A 15,583-nucleotide genomic window follows, 5' to 3' on the forward strand; every position below is an offset into this window, starting at 1 on the left:
TCAACAAACGTAGCATTCAAGAAAGCAAAAAAGATTCTATCCTCATTACTAAATATGTTCAGTGTTGAAATGAAGTACTCTGGAATGTTATTCATCCTCTCTGAAACTATCACTAGTAGATTAGTTAGGAAATGTGATGGTAAGAAACGTTTGTTTTTATTAAAAAAGGCCCAGGATTACTAATCAGGTAGATACTGGTGAAACTGCCAAAATTATGGCCCTGGGTTACCCTTTAGGCCTAGAATTGAACTCACTAGGTGGGTTAGCTCTCAGACAAATGACAGACAGACCTACAAGTCAAGTAACCACACCAGGGAAATACACTCCATAGAATAGAGAAACTTGGGAGATCAGAAGGGCAGGATTATCCCAGAGAGAAGCTAGGAGAGCAGGGATAGGCAAAAAGGACACAGGGAAGGAAAGGGGAAAACCCTCAGATGGATTGATATAGTAGCTGCAACAATGGGTTTAAAGGGGGAGATGGGGGAGTTAGGAGGAAAACTGTTGTAGGAATTGTAATTGGTGTATAAACTGTTGAATGTAAAAGGAATCTTTTTTGTAAAATTGCACCCAAATCACAACAAAAAAATATTTGAAAATAAAAGAAGAAATATTTGTTGTTGTCAGCCTGCAGCTCATGGTGATCCCATGTGCAATGGTTGTGCACCATTCCCATGACTGGTTGAGGATCAGACCACTGTGACCACTATGATCAGACCATAAGGATTTTCATTGGCTGATTTTCAAAAGTAGAATGCCTAGCCTTTATTCCTAGTCTGTTTTAGTGTGGAAGCTCCACAGAAACCTCTTCAGCATCGTACTAAAATATAAGCCTGCACTGACAGTTGGGTGGTGGCTGAGCATATATATGGTGCATTAGCTGGGAAGGGAACCCAAGTACCTTCATGGAAGGTGAGAACTCTGCCACTGAACCACCAATGCTTCATTAGCAATATTGAGGATGAGGAAAAACAGAATTTTTCTTATTGTTATTAGGTGCCATCAAGTGAGGTACAACTTATAGAGACTCTGGGTATGACAGAACAAACCGTTGCCCACTCCTGGACCATTCTCATATATTGTTACTATACTTTGAGCCCATTGTTGCAGCCCCTATGTCAGTCCATATCATTGAGGATGTTCTACTTTTTCACTGCTACTCTCTTTTACAAAGCATGATATCCTTCCCCAAAGACTGATTCCTTCTAGTAATATGACCAAAGTACAAAAGACAAAGCCATTCTTGCTTGTGAGGAGCATTCTGGTTGTACTTCTAAGACAGACTTGCTCTTTCTGCTGGTAGTCTATGGTATATTAAGTATTATTTGCCAACACCACAATTCAAATATATCAATTCTTCTGCAGTTTTCTTTATTCACTGTTCAGCTTACACATGCAAATGAGGCTATTGAAAAGACAGTGGATTGCATCAACCTCACCTTAGTCTTAAAAGTGACATCTTTGCTATTTAACACTTTAGAGAGATCTTTTGCAGCAGATCTGCCCAACGCAATACATCTTTGTATTTCTTTACTGTTGCTTCCATAGACATTGATTGTGGATCCAAGTAAAATCAATTCCTGACAATTTCAAACTTTTCTCCATTTATCATGATGTTGTTTATAGATAGTTTTAAGAATATTAGATTTCTTTCTGTTGAGGTATAATCCATACTGAAGGCTCTAGTCTTTGATTTTCATCAGTAAGTCCTTCAAGTCTTCTTCATTTTCAGCAAGCAAAGTTGTGTCACATGCATATCACATGTTGTTAATGAGTCTTACTTCAGTCCTGATGCTGCATTCATCTTATAGTCCAGCTTCTTGGGTAATATGCTCAGCATACATATCAAATAAGTATGGTGAAAGGATACAACCTTGGTGCATACCTTTCCTGATTTTAAGCCATGCAGTATCTCCTTGTTCTGTTTGAATGACTGCCTCTTGCTCTGCGTACACATTCATTGTGAGTACAATTACGTGTTTTGAAATTCTTATTCTTCTCAATGTTATCCATAATTTTTTTATGATCCACAGAGTTGAATGCCTTTAAGGAGTGAATAAAACACAGGTAAACATCTTTCTGGTATTCTTTGCTTTCAGACAAGATTCATGTGACACCAGCAATGACATCCATCGTTCCATATCCCCTTCTCAGTCTGGCTTCAGTTTCTTTCAGTTCTTTGTCTATGTACTGCTGCAACTTTTTTTGAATTATTTTCAGCAAAGTGTTAGTTGTGTGTGATATTAATGATATTGTTTGGTAATTTTCTCAATCTGTTGCATCATCTTTCTTTGGAATGGGCACAAATATACATCTCTTCCAGTTGGTTGGCTTGGTAGCAGTCTTCCAAATTTCTTGGCATAAATGAGTGAGTCCTTCCAGTGTTACATCTGTTTGTTGAAAATCTCAATGGGTATTCTGTCAATTCCTAAAGCCTTGCTTTCCACCAGTTCCTTCCATGTAGCTTGGATTTCTTCCTTCAATATCACTGATTTTTGATCGTATGCTATCTCCTGAAATGTTTGAATGTTGACCAGTTCTTTCTGGTACAATGACTCTGTGTATTTCTTTCATCTTCTTTTGTTGCTTCCTGCAACATTCAATAGGGAGCTCTGGTAGCATAGTGCCTAAGGCACTTGACTGCTAACCAGAAGGCTGGTGGTTCAAACCCACCAGCCACTCCTCAGAAGGAAGCTTGGGCAATCTACTTCCGTAGTGATACTGCCTCGGAAACCCAAAGAGGGGTTGCTATGAGTCGGGTCCAACTCAACAGCACATAACAACAACAACAGCAACATTCATTATTTTACCCATAGAATCTTTCAATATCGTAACAAGAAGCTTGAAGTTTTTCTTCAGTTCTGTTACCTTGAGAAACACCAAATGTGTTCTTTCCTTTTGCTTTTCTAGGTCAAACTCTTTGCACATTTCATTATAATACTTTAGTTTGCTTTCTCAAGCTGCCCTGTGAAATTTTCTGTTCAGTTGTTTTACTTCCATTAGCATTAACTACTCTCTGTTCAAGATCAAATTTCATAGTCTCTTCTGATATCCATTTAGGTCTCTTCTTCCTTTCCTGTCTTTTTAATAACCTTTTGCTTTTTTCATATATGATGTCCTTGATGTCATCTTACAACTAGTCTGGTCTTCCATCATTGGTGTTCAATGCATGAAATCTATCCTTATTTTTATTAAGAATAAAACTCTTTCTAATTCACTTTAAAACTAGTATTTACCAAAATGTCATTAGAGAAAAAAATGATAACAAGTAAGAGAGAACACAGTCAGAAGAAATGAAATCCGTGGGCCATTCATCTTTTTGGCAGTCTAACGGCCCTACTATTTTGTTTTCTGTTTGGATTCAATAGGGTAAACATTTTCAGGGGAAAACACACATTCTGGCTTTCTTTCTAAGAAGGAATACTTCTTAGAGGAATATCTCATAAGCACATTAATTTCTAACAAATCTGTCTTTCTGAAATAAGTTAGTCAAAACGTATTTCATCAGTCGCTAATCAAGAAAACTCATGACCGAGTATGTGCATATTTCATAACTTGCATTGATTTGTGTTAATGTTATATGACTAGCATTTGTCTATTCTCTCCCAGCTCATGGGTAAAGGATACCAATGAGACTCTAGGGTTAAAATATGCTCCCTATGTTCGTTTCCCAGGGTATTTTAAATGCTGGCTTTATAAGTAATTGGAAAGTGGTATTCAATTATATAATATTTTTCAGTTTCAACTTTTCAACACATTTAATGAATTATTTCTGTACAATTCCATTAATTTTAATTACCAGTAGTTTCTGTATGTATTTAAAATGGGCACTATAACTGACAGATTTATTCTTCTGAAACATAGTCAAGTTTGAGAAACATTGCTGCTAAGGGAACCGTTGAATAATGCTTGCTAACCAAAGTTAGATGAGAAAGACAGCCTCCTGAAGGAAACTAGTTGCCGTCAAGTCAACTTCAAATTATAGCTACCCACATTGCTAGAGTAGAACTGTGCTCCATATGGATTCCAATGGCTAATTGTTTTGAAGTAGATTGCCAAGATTGTCTTCTGAGGTACCTGTGAGTGGACTTCAACCTTCTAATCTTTGGTTAGATGTCAAGCATATTAACCATTTACACCACCCTGGGACTCCGCTCCTGAAGGAAGGCATCCAGATATGACTTTAAGTCCTAGCTTTGTCTCTGAGTACTGAAAGGTTGGTTAAGCTATTTAAACTCCCAGTCTATTTTTATATTCAATTTCAGTCAATTTCACAAAAATGCATTATTTTCAATAAAATCTTTACAATGTATAAGTTGGACTAAATAAGTTTTAAGGTCCATTCAGGTTTTGTGATATTTCATCCAACTACTTAATAAAAACCATTAAGTCTGTGAAAATGGTCTACATGTAAAGAGATCTACATCACTTACTCAAAGTTCAAGACCCAATTTGCATTTGTCAGAAATACACTTCCTGTCTGAGACAAGCAATCCAATATACATCCATATTTTCCTGTTTTTCCATTGGAGTGATACCAAGATATGTTTAGCTTAAATGCATTAAGACTTAGCTATAAAGCAAAGCTTTTCACATAGTATATTATGACCATTAGTATATACTTTTGGAGGAATGGAAAAGAATAATGAAAATATAATGTAGTAATGACACAACTGAATCTTTAAAGTTATTAATTTATTTTTTCAACACATATTTTTATTATTTAAGTTGTTCCAAACTGTACTAGGTACAGTTTAATAAATCAGTTCTCTGTTTAAAATGTTAAATCTAATTTTAAAATGTTCTTATTCATATGAACAAAAAACAGAAACTTTTCGTTTCCTTTACATTCCCCAAAAAAACATTGGGTCAAAAAACTTAAGTGCCTCGTGGTTTAAATGATGTCATAGTAAAAACTTCACCACTAAGACCAATTGTAATTTTTAAAATGATAATTTTTAACAGGTATGATGTATATATATTAGGCTGATAAACCTGATTTGACCTCTTTTTATAATTGGCAGAAGTACAAAAAGACAATGTTATTTAATTTACATGATCTCAGTCATCTTTCTTCTTTCTTTTTTATGCTACATAGTATATAATAACTATTATATTGAATTATGTCATAGGCAGTATTCTCTAGAGGGGCAGACCAGTAATATATATATATGTGTGTGTGTGTGTGTGTGTGTGCGGAAATATATAGACAGAATGTGATTCATATCAAGAAAATGACTCACAAAATTGTGGAGGCTTCTAAGTCCCAAATCCCTAAGTCAGGTGTCAGGCTGGAGACTTCTTCTGACTCATGTGGTTGCAGGGGCCAATGAGCACAAATTGGCTGGTTGGATGGCAGGCTGCTGGTTCACATTCTGAGAATAAGTGTTCAGAAGGTGAAGAGTCAGATGCAAGATCAAGAGAGGACTAGTTTTGCCAGAAAATCCATATATATTGGGTACAGGACACACCCTCAAATAAAGTCTCCTTTCAACTGATTGGCTGCTCACATCAGATCACAACGTGGAAGATGATTACATAATTATCTGCCAAATCACTGAGAATCATGGTCTAACCAAGTTGACACATAACCTTTAACATCACAAACTGATATATATAATCTTCAGAATCTATCGCTGAAGTTTGCTTTTGTTTCTTTAATCATTCTTTTCATTTTATTGAGGACTCTATTTCTTTTCTTGTCCTTATGTGAACATGTGCAAAGGCTCCTGAAACTTGCAGCATGCTTTTAGTTACAAAAAAAAATTCACATCAGTAATAAAGTATCCCATCCATTATACAAATTAAAAGTATCAATTTGATTTGGTATAAAGGTGTATCTCCTTCCCCTGAGATCACCAACAGTTAAAGTACTCAGATATTTATCAAAAAGTCAGAGATTTGAGTCTACCCAGTGGCACCATGGAAGGAAGTTCTGATCTACTTCCCAAAGTTCAGCCATTAAAAATCTCATTGAGCACAGTTCTACTTTGACACACATGGGGTTGCCAAGAACCAGAATTAACTTGATGGCAAAGGGTTTCTCCCTTATTCTAGTTCAGGTCTTCACAGATGGTGAAAACTGCAGTCAGAAAAAATACTTGTGAGTTTCTTCCTTCTTTCCCCACCAGGGCTTTTCCTCCTCATCATCAAACTTATTTCTGCAGTTGCTGACTCCTTGGAGGTGGATTCATGGAAAATTGAGAAAAAAGAATGTTAAGAAAATCTTTAAATTAATCAAAATTCTCCTGAACTTGTCTCAATATTCTAGGGACTTGAAAGGAGTTTAGCACTATTTTCTCCCGAAAGTGGTGAATTCTTTGGAGACCACTGTGTGGCCCCACCCCACCACATTCTCACTTATGTGAGGATCTTTAAAATCTAGCTTCCTTCAGAATAGTTGAACATTTATACTTCTATTGCCACAGCAATTGCTGGTCATAGAGTTAATTCACAAACCTCTGCTCACTCTCTGTGTCATAGGATGCTTCTGCCAACTCCCTAAATATCTATATATCTATAATTTACTGAGTCATACTATAATAAATAAATATATGTGTGTAACTGTATACATCTAGTATGACTCAGTTACCAGTCCCACATAAAATCTCTTTTGTGGGAAGTTTTCCTCTGAAGCATCACTAAGTAAACTAAAACATCCAACTTTTTGTTTGGTAGTTCAGTATGTTAAATGTGTACATTATGCACAGACTCTTGCAGAGGATAAAGAACACAGTTTTATAATTTTTTCAAAGGCAACTTTTCCTAGATAGCAGATAATGAATACATACTCTCTCATTCCTTCTTTTTAGGTTTAGAGAGATTCAAAAATCTATACTCTCCAAAGAAATTTTCATTAAAAATACTTCCGATTCCCCAGCTTCAAACTCTTATATTCTCTCAATGTATATGAGGATTTTCAGAATTGTCCAACTTACTACTACTACAGAAATTTTTCCCAAATCTTGAGTTAGCACTATCTTTAAAGTGTGCTTCACCTGAAACTTTCAATTAGGCACCTATTAATGCATACACACTAAGACATTTTACTCTCTACTTAGCCCTAACAACAGCTAGGACCAGGAAGACCAAGAAGTGAGCTGGCGGCAGCTTGGAACAGCTAAGGGAGACCCAGAAGTGAATTGGTGTGGTTTAGAACAGGTAAGGGAGATGAAATTGTCTGTCAGTTTGTCATACTGTAGTAACTTATATGTTGATGTGAGAGTAGATGCTATGCCACCAGTATTTCAAAAGCAAACAGGTTTACCCATGGTGGACAGGTTTTAGCAGAGCTTCCAGAATAAGACAAACTCAGAAGAAGAAAGAGACCCTCTGCTTCATAAAGAATTGGCCAGAAAAAGCCTTATGAATGGCAGTGAAACACTGTCTGATATATTACTGGAAAACATTATGAATAGCCCTGAAACACTGTGCAATATAGTGCCAGAAGATGAGCTCCACAGTTCAGAGGGTACTCAAGATAAGACTGGGGAAGAGCTGGCTCCTCAGAGTAAAGCCAATCTTAATTAAGTGGATGTTGTTGTTGCTGTTATGTGCTGATGAGTCAGACCCAACTCATAGCAACCACTCCTTGGGTTTCTGAGGTGGTATCACTACAGAGGCATATTGCCCAACCTTCCTTCCGAGAAGTGGCTTGTGGGTTTGAACCTCTAGCCTTCTGGTTAGCAGTCATGTGCCTTAGGCACTATGCTACCAGAGCTCCCAATGAAGTGGATAGAGTAAACATTTTGGGACCTCCTTTGCTCATGTGGTATGGCTCAAAATGAGAAGAAACAGCTGCAAATGTTCATTAATAATTGGAACATGGAATGTATGAAGTATGAATCTAGGAAAATAGGAATTTGTCAAAAATGAAATGGAATGCATAAAGATCCATATCTTAGGCATTAGAGAGCTAAAATGAACTGGTTTTGGCCCTTTTGAATTAGACAACCATATGCTTTGCTATGCGAGGAATGACAGATTGAAGAGGAATGGCATAGCATTCAACATCATAAAGGATATTTCAAGATCTATCCTGAAGGACAATGCTGTCAGTGATAGGATAATATCCATACACCTACAAGGAAGACCAGTTGATACTATTATTCAAATCTGTGCACCAACCACCAAAGCCAAAGATGAGGAAGTTGAAGATTTTACCAACTTCTGCAGTTTGAAATTGACCAAACATGCAATCAAAATGTGTTAATTATCACTGGTGATTGGAATGCGAAGGTTGAAGCCAAAGAAGAATCTCCGGTATTTGGAAAATATGGACTTGGTGATAGAAATAATGTTGCAGATTACATGATAGAATTTTGCAAGACCAACAACTTATTCATTGCAAATACCTTTTTCCACCAAGGCAAATGGAGGCTATACATGTGAACTTTGCCAGATGGAGTACACAGGAATAAGATTGACTACATCTGTGACAAGAGGTGATGGAGAAGCTCAATATCTTCAGCTAAAACAAGGCCAGGAGCTGATTGTGGAACAGACCATCAATTACTTATATGCAAGCTCATATCGAACTTGAAGACAGTTAAAACAAGTCCACAGGAGCCAAAATATAATGTTGATTATATCCCTCCTGAGGTTAGAAACCCTAAAGAAGAGATTTGATGCTTTGAACACCAATTACAGAAACCAGAGGAACTGTGGGATGACATGAAGAACATCATCCATGAAGAAAGGAAAAGGTCATTAAAAAGATAGGAAAGGAAGAAAAGACCAAAACTGATGATAGAAGAGACTCTGAAACTTGCTCTTGAATGAAGAGTAGCTAAAGCAAATGGAAGAAATGACAAAATAAAAGAGCTGAAGAGAAGATTTCAAGGAGCAGCTCTAGAAGACAAAGTCAATTATTATAACAAAATGTGCAAAGACCTGGAGTTACAAAACCAAAAGAGAAGAATATGCTTGGCATTTCTCAAGCTGAAAAAAACTGAAGAAAAAATTCAAGCCTTGAATTGCAATATTGAAAGATTCGATGGGTAATATATCGAATGATACAGGAAACATCAAAAGAAGATTGAAGGAATACGCATAGTCACTGTACTAAAAAACATTGGTTGATGTTCATCCATTTCAGGAGGTGGCATATGATCAAGAATCAATGATATTGAAAGAAAAAGTTGAAGCTGCACTGAAGGAAATAGTGAAAAACAAGGCTCCAGGAATTGATGGAATACCCATTGAGATGTTTCAACAAATGAATGCCACATTGGAGGCTCTCACTTGGCTATGCCAAGAGATTTGGAACATAGCTACATGACTGGAAGAGATCCATATTTCTACCCATTCCAAAGAAAGGTGATCCCACAGAATATGAAAGTTATCAAATAATATCATTAATATCACATGCAAGTAAAATCTTACTGAAGATAGTTCAAAAATGATTGCAGCAGTATATTGACAGAGAATTTCCAGAAATGCAAGCTGGATTCAGAAGGAAGCATAGAACAAGGGATATAATTGCTGATGTCAAATGTATCTTGTCTAAAAGCAAAGAATATCAGAAGGATGTTTACTTGTGTTTTATTGACAATGCAAAAACATTTGTGTGGATCATAACAAATTATGGATAATATTGAAAAGAATGAGAATTCCCCAACACTTAATTGTGCTCATAAGGAACCTGTACATAGACCAGGAGGCTGTTGTTTGAACAGAACAAGGGGATATTGCATGGTTTAAATCAGGAAGGGAGTGTTTCAGGGCTGCGTTCTTTCATCACACTTATTCCATCTGTATTCTCAGCAAATAATCTGAGAAGCTGGACTATACGAAGAAGAGCATGGTATTAGGATTCAAGGAAGAGTCACCAATAATATGAGATATGCAGATGACACAATTTCACTTGGTGAACCTGAGGATGACTTGAAGCATTTGCTGTTGAGACTACAGTCTCCAGAATGGATTACACCTCAATATAAATAAAACAAAATTCTTCACAACTGGTCTAATAAGCAGCATCATGATAAATGCAAAAAAAGATTGAAGTTGTCAAGGACTTCATATTAGTTGATTCTACAATCAAGGGAAGCAGCAGTCAAGCCATCAGATGACATACTGCACTGGGCATATCTGCTGCAAATTATCTCTTTCAAGTGCTGAAGAGCAAAGATGTTTCTTTCCTTGAAGACTAAAGTGCCCGTAACCTAAGACATGATATTTTCAATTGCCTCATATGCATGTGAGAGCTGGAATGAATAAGGAAGACCAAAGAAGAGTTGATGCTTTTAAATTGTGGTGTTCGCAAAGAATACTGAAAGTACCATGGACTGCTAAAGGACTAACAAATCTCTCCCAGAGGAAGTGCAGCCAGAATGCTCCTTGGAAGTGAGAATGGCAAGACTTTGTCTCACCTACTTTGGTCATGTTCTCAGAAAGGACCATTCCCTGGAGAAGGATATGCTTGGTAAAGTGGAAAGTCAATGAAAAAGAGAAGGGCCTCAATGAGATGGATTGACACAGTGGCTGCAACGATGGGCTCAGGTATGGCAAGGAAAATGAGGCTGTCACAGGAACGGGCACTGTTTTGTTCTGTTGTATGTAGGGTCACTATGAGTTGGAGATGACTCAATGGCACCTAACAACAACAAGAAGAAGCTCTGTTTACATAGAGATAAATATGTTTGTTGACTGGATTCCAAGAACTTATGAAAATAGTTCTTTGAAACATGATTATGTATGTCATAATTTATTGTAACATTACAGATGTTATAATTATGTAAAACAAAAATTATTGCAATACAAAATAATGTATCTACTGATGGCTTTTGAAACTTTAGTTTGAAATAGCCTTAACTAGACTTTTCATGTATCATTATCTAAAGATAGTAATCGTGCTTATCATCCCAGTTTTTATAAGAGAAACTTGCTTTTTTTCTTTTTTGCATTTAACAGAACTAAGAATTAGAAGTGTTATTTATATATAAATTAAGAAATTTAGGACTATTGAATATATTCTAGGGTCTTGTGGAAGCTGCATGATCCTATGTAGTCTATGCTCATGTATTGCTATGCAAATTTAAATTAAATTAAAATAAAGATTCCAGTTCTTAGTTACACTAACTATATTTCAAGCTCTCATTAGTGACAATTGACTATTGTTGTTGAGTGCTGTTGAGTCATTTTTGACTCAGTGACCCAATGTGACAGAGTAGAACTGCCCCACAGAGATTTCTAGGCTGTAATCTTTCTAGAAGCAGATTGACAGGTCTTTCTCCCATGGAGCCATTGGGTGGGTTCAAACTGCTAAGATAACCACTTACCTATTGCACTGCCAGGGATCCTTATAACAGTTGGTGAGAACCTAATATATTGGACAATGCAATAGAAAACATTTGCGTTATTGGAGAAATTTCTATTGAACAGCAGTGCTTTAGGGAAAGATGCCGCAATTAAACGCATTTGCATGGAATCAGACAACCTCTTTCTATCAGGGAAGGTGGAGGAATGTACCAGAATTGCTTAGGATGGACTCCTCTAGTGTAGACTGATTGTTTGTACCATATAAATGGGGACCCCTGGTGGCACAATAGTTAAGCCTTCAACAGCAAAGCAAAAGGTTGGCGATTAGAGTATACCAGGGCTCCGTGGGAGAGAAGAGCTGGTGGTCTGCTCTCATAAAGATTTTAGCCTTGGAAACCCTGTGCCCTATAGGGTCACTATGAGTCAGAATCAACTCAACGGCCTAAATAACACCACCACCATGTAAATGAGTAGATACCTTTTCTGGAACAGCACAGCTTATTTTGTTGATGAAGTTAAGGAAGGTTTCAAACTATGCAGTGTATTGCAGAGTGGGTTCTGCTGAATTATCAAGGTTACAGCTTAGGGAAAATGATCTAGATGTGACTAGCTCTAGTCCTAACTGCCTCGGAGAAACTGATAGAGAATCTTAAAGGGGGAAAAGTATGGACTTGACATGGTGCTAATTGAGCTCACTACTGAATACTAATATTCATCTTTGAAAGAAATCTATTCAAATTTCAAGTGAGAGATATTTCTATATTCTTTTCCTATGTCCCTAAAATAGTTATGGTATAGCATCACAGTCATTTATTAGGATAACGAGATCTGCAGTCATGGTGTATAAAATGCCACTGGAACTTTATTAGGAAAATATTGTAAGACATTTTCTCTTCTAAAAATTTATTTATTCTTCTATGCTTTTCAAATTGACTTCTTTTGTTTCAAAAGACTAGAAAAAGATCAGATAAAACCTAGAGATGATGAAAAAATATATCCTGTTTTGTCTGTTTTCTGTACAAAACAAAAGGTTAGAGCCATGATTTTTTTTCCCTCCTCAAAATAAAGCAAATAACTTTTTGGTCATCTATAATAGGGCAGAGCTATTTTGAACAATTTGATGTCATTTCTAAATCCCTCAGGAAACACAGGGGAAAGTCAGAGGAAAGGGAAAAGGCAGCTTTGATAACGTTATGTCAACCTCTGGTCCCCCAGAGTGAAGCATCCTGTTTTTATCGTGTGGGTGAAAAACAGTGGAAAAAAATTTACTGTGATCAATGGTATTCATCCCTTTGTTATTTCACAGTTACCTGCCACAATTCACCAAATAATCAAACTAAATAAGGGCCATTTTAGTGACAACTGTGAAACAATGAGTCAGTCTGGGTAAAGGTTACTGGAAAATTAGTTTGAGATAGAGAAAGAATGGTGAGCAGCCAGGGAAAGCTCATGATATGAATAGTATCCCAAGTACTGAATGCCTGTCATTGCTAGATTTTGTGTCAATCCTATCAATGCTATCAATTAGTATTTCCAATTATTGTCCAAGTCAGTGGGCTATACTGTACATAAAAGAGGGATAGCAATTTCAGTGGTCATAAAAAGAAAGAATTCTTCCCAAACCAAAAAATGGCTTTTCAACGGACTTTTTGTGATTTCTAGTATTGCTGTGTCCATTAATCATTCAATCATTTTAAAGGACTATTAGAGCAATCGCTGGAGGGTTTGCACCATTTGGAATTCATATCCATTCAATAGTCTTATCTCTGGGTGTCCAGATGCATTTCTATAGTATTTATCAGCACAACATCTCTGGGCTATGACTTCAGCACAAGTGCACATGCAATAATTATAGAAGAAATATCTCTTCCCTGGTCTACTACAGTCTTCATGTTGCTACACAAAGAGCAGAGTAAGATCTCTACATGTCAATATCTTCAGTGATATTACTGGGGACAAAATTTCAAGTTCCTTGTTTTTATTAATATAGTTCTTTGGTTAATATGAGATTATTAAACAAAGAACTTTTAGTAACTAACGTGTATTTCTCACATCTGTTTTAGAAATTTGAAAGTGTATTTAAAAATCCAGTCCATCACCTGGATGTTTGTTTTACTTGGTGCAAAACCTCTGGATGTGTAAACATATCAAGATGCTGTTTTTCAATAATTTTTTATATGAATTGTGTTGATACAGCCTTGGACTGGGGGCAAGAGCAGTTGAAATGCTTCCATAGAGTTATTTATACAATTAAGCCTATTTATACAAACAAAGGGGAAACTGATTCAAGCCTCTGTCATTTAGAATATTATTATGATTTATATGGAACTGGCTTATTATTTTAAAATTTCTATATACTTTTCCTTCTATTATAGCTGAAAGCCTCCCAGTGAATTGAAAATTTTCAAGCGTTTAGAATCCCAATGGATTGCCACTGGGAATGAACAGAAGGTCTCACTCCCTCCCCCTCCTTTTCCTGTTTTCAAGTTACAGGGCCAGATATATGGTTGTGAGACAACACAGAAGCAGTGTCAAGAAAACCATTTTGCTCTAGGGACCTGGCAGCTGAACTCTCCCTGAATGCTTTTAAAAAGAAAAATATATATATGTATTAAATGCCAATTTTAAACAAATCCAAAGATTTGCAGAGCCCTTGTTCATCTCATGATGCTGTTTTAGATAGGAATGTTCACCAAATGAGGTAACAGATTAAGAAAAGTCGATGCTTTAAAGTCTCTTGAGCTTTCTAACAAGAAATCTGGGAAGTTTAAAAGCATATCGGGTTTCTCAAAGATTATTAACTCTGGACTGCATTTCAAAGTATATCAAGTGCTGTCTGCTTTATACCAAACAGAAGGGAATGAACTACCAGACTAAGCAGACAGAACTAATAAGAGCTGTAATAAATCAAATTAAGAAATATTTATTGAACATCTTCTGTGTCTGCAGTATAGAGCTCTTAGGTGTGTGATATATATAAAACATAAACAAAAAGATCTGTTGTCTTAGAAAGCTTAAATAAATTTGAGGAGATAAGATGATTACACAAAAAATAAATAATATTGCAAAATTTGAACAATTAAAAAATAAATATCTCAAGAAACACATATATGAGTAAAATGGACCAAACCAAGTACATAAAAGAAATTATCATTTAAATTTCTAAGGTAATAATGCAGTATCATGTGACAGGAATATAAAATGCTGCAGCTGCCATGGAAGGGAGTTTGGTGGTTTCTCAAAAAGTTAAACCTAGAGCTACCTTCAAAACTCAACTCATCTCACTGCCATTAAGTTGAATCCAACTCATAGTTGGATTTCTGAGTTGGTATCTCTATGGATGTAGACTGCCCAGTCTTCCTTCTGAGGAATGGCTGGTGAGTGTGAACCATCAGCCTTCTGGTCTTCTGCCTAGCAGTAAAATGTCTTAGGTACCATGCCACTAGAGCTACCTTATAAACCACCAATTCCATATATATATATATATAGAGAGAGAGAGAGAGAGAGAGAGACAGCCCCAGGGTTACAGGTGAGGAGAGACAACTCAGGGACGCCTGAAGTAGCAAGCGGGAAGAGCAGGAGAAAGGGGATAAAAAGTCAGGAACCCAGACAGAAGAGCAGTCAGCCCCCAGGGTTACAGGTCAGGAAAAACAACTCAGGGACGCCCAAAGTAGCAAGCTGGAAGAGCAGGAGAAAGGGGATTAAAAGCCAAGAAGCCGGAGAGAAGAGCAGTCAGCTGAAGGTATTAGGTGAGGAGAGGCAACTCAGACCCTCCCAGAGTAGCAGGCCGGAAGAGCAGTAGAAAGGGGATAAAAGCCAGGAACCCAGACAGAAGAGCAGTCAGCCCCAGGGTTACAGGTGAGGAGAGACAACTCAGTGATGCCCAAAGAAGCAAGTGGGAAGAGCAGGAGAAAGGGAGGTAAAAGCCAGGAAGCCAGAGAGAAGAGCAATCAGCCAAAGGGATTAGTTGAGGAGAGGAAACTCAGGCTCAACAAAGCAGCAGGACCAGAGAGCAGGAGAAAGGGGATAAAAGCTCGGATCCCAGACAGAGGAGCAGTCAGCCCCAGGGACAACACAGGGATGCACAAAACAGCGGGCAGAAGAGCAGGAGAAAGGGGATTAAAAGCCAGGAAACCAGACAGTGATACAGTCAGCCACAGGGACCCAGTTGGGGGTGATACGAGAGGTCTCCAACAGCAAGACAAACTTGTCTGTCGGTTTGTCCTACTGTGGTGACATGTAGACTTGAGTTTTGAGGCTGAGCCTCTGGTGTTTAAAACCCAGTGAGATGCACCTGGTGCACAAGTAACAGCCCAGCGTG

The sequence above is a fragment of the Orycteropus afer genome, unplaced genomic scaffold, assembly GCF_000298275.1.
Source record: "Orycteropus afer afer isolate SDZICR_OR568_19922 unplaced genomic scaffold, OryAfe1.0 scaffold00012, whole genome shotgun sequence".
Classification (NCBI taxonomy): Eukaryota; Metazoa; Chordata; class Mammalia; order Tubulidentata; family Orycteropodidae; genus Orycteropus; species Orycteropus afer.